The 2536-nt window shown below is 31.3% G+C and overlaps 1 protein-coding gene across 2 annotated transcripts in view; it reads right to left on the bottom strand.

Moving 5' to 3' along the window:
• LOC106879676 (protein madd-4) overlaps nucleotides 1–2536 on the bottom strand; it is a 250318-nt gene that overhangs the window by 32244 nt on the left and 215538 nt on the right. The window lies entirely within an intron of this gene.

Raw genomic sequence — 2536 nt, 5'->3', positions numbered from 1 at the left:
TGTGTGTGTGTGTGTGTGTGTGTGTGTGTGTGTGTGTAGATTGTGCGTTGGGGGTGGTAAAACGGATCGAATCTATTTATTACAAATCGCTAGATTACCACTTAATTGGCAACTTGGCAGGACTCATTGAGAGATAGAGAAAGTGGAATATTCCATAAAGCAATTGATAGTTAACCGCTGGGAATTGACGTTCGACTTGCTCGGAGCAACAGAGTTGAGCATCGATTCTAGTACGAATTACTTTTAATTTCTCATGTCAATATTTATATTATATATTTCCCCCTCCCCTTATATTTGTTGACTTTACAGAATTCGAATAGGAAATCTGCATAAGAATTGTTATTTTTTTCATTTCCTAGAATGAATAACTTTTATCATTTCTTGGCAAAGGTTCGGTACATACAAATAGAGTAAAGGCCATGTGTATTTCTGTGACTTGGAATTGGTGTAATTAAAGTCAATTATATAAAATGACGTATGTAGTTAATAATCAATATTTCAGTCTTCGTTTGTTACTTATATGGAGCTGAAAATATACAATAAACTAAAGATATACGACAGCTCGATACAGCTGTAGTTCATGAAAACATTTTTAGTGAATCGCCTACATTAAAATTAACTGAGATTTATATTTTATTTCACGTAACTGATTTTGTTATACGGTGGTGTGATGTAAGTTTAGAATAAGTTGTGACCTCGTAAAAAAATCTAACAATTTACTTACCACTGACCTTGTTATATCCACACAATGAATATTTATTTAAGAGGACCGGACTCTTCAGCTCCAAAAGTTTTACCAACAGAGTCAATCACCAATGAAGTATTGTAATTGACCGAGACCTGATTATCAGAGAGTTACTATATATCATGCACTCTAGAAATCTATACGCTGTACAAAGAACTAGTAGCAAGGAAATTCAGCAGTAACTATAAAGCATCTAAGAGTAATGTTTGCGAGTACTGTTTCAAAGGGATGCTGTAGCAATATATCGTAGTCTCTCTTACGTGGACCACTTCGGAAATTGAAGCAAATATATTAACTAGAGAGATAATAACTGAAACTGTAAGCATTAGATAAGAGATCTGACTCTATATATTTTATAAGCTGGCTATATGCAATATTTGCTTCTAAAAAGATGATGAATTGTAAAAAAGGAAAAAGGCGAGAAAAGTTGCCTTTTCAATTGCGGAATGATACTTGTGTCTAGAATATTTTGTTACTTACAGGAACGGTTCTGTATTAGTTGATTCTTGCCACATATTAAAGAGAATGAAAAACAACCAAGCAAAAGTTTTTCCTTCATAAACATTTTTAAATACCTCAATGAATTCGAACGGTAGCCTATATTATGTTTGACAACATCATCTTACTCTATGGCATTCGTGGCAATGGTTCAAAGGTAATTTGGAAAATGCTAAGCTGGAATGAACACTCAACTAAAATTTATTTATATTCACAATAATAATTATGACCTCATCAAAAAAGGAAAAGAATACAAACGGTAAAAATGTAAACTATTACATTTGTATTCTACATCTCATATTTTGATATCTATGAAATAATTGATAACAATTAACTTGTAAAATTAACACTAATCATAATAAAGGTTAAGCAATGACATTTACATACAATTGCATGTTTGTATCCATATATTTATACACAATGCGGGTAAGTATTAACATATTCGTGCATGTACAAAATATATTAATAATAATGTGTTTTTTTGAGAAGGTATTTCGACGTTTATGCATATGCATACTGATTACGTGCATCGATGGTGTCTAATCTTATTAAAAGACTAGCGTATAGAGAGATATTGAGAATAAACAGTACACATGAACTTACTATAAACTCATATATTTTGCATATACAATTTTAAATATGTATACACATAAGTATTTAAGTACAGATACCCATCTCTACGTGTATATGTATTTAAGTATAAACGTTCATCTGTACATGTCTATATAAACATAAAACAGTTAGTATCATTACTTTCATACTCTTATTTCGTGACTATATCTGTTTTGAGCCATTTGATACTCAGAGTTTTATACGTAATAGTTATTTAGGGATATCAACATTTCATGCCTATTTGTTCATATTTGTCTCATATAACAATGAATATAATTCACATTGTATGAGCAACTGTGTATACCAAATAATAGTTGCATGATTCCATTAAGTTAATGCTGCAAACAAGGTTGAGAGCAGATAATGAAACAGTAACAACAACAACAACAACATTAACAGTAACATTAACATAAAACAAATGTTGACGATGTCCATAACAACAATACTGAGGTATTAAAGAACAAAACAGTTAATGCTTCAAGCTTAGCATCATTTTGGTGCTAGAGCAGCTGGAATATGATACAATGTTAGTAAAGACATTTACCAATAGAAGAAAGCGTGAAATGTGTCTAGCATTAGTGTATTTAAATGAGATCATTATATACGTGTGGTGTGTGTGTTTACGCGCAATGTAATGTAATGTGATGTATGTATATATATATATAAGATCGGAAGAGCGTC

Source organism: Octopus bimaculoides, chromosome 2 (assembly GCF_001194135.2).
Source record: "Octopus bimaculoides isolate UCB-OBI-ISO-001 chromosome 2, ASM119413v2, whole genome shotgun sequence".
NCBI classification, from domain to species: domain Eukaryota; kingdom Metazoa; phylum Mollusca; class Cephalopoda; order Octopoda; family Octopodidae; genus Octopus; species Octopus bimaculoides.
This window is presented reverse-complemented; position numbering and strand designations above follow the sequence as displayed.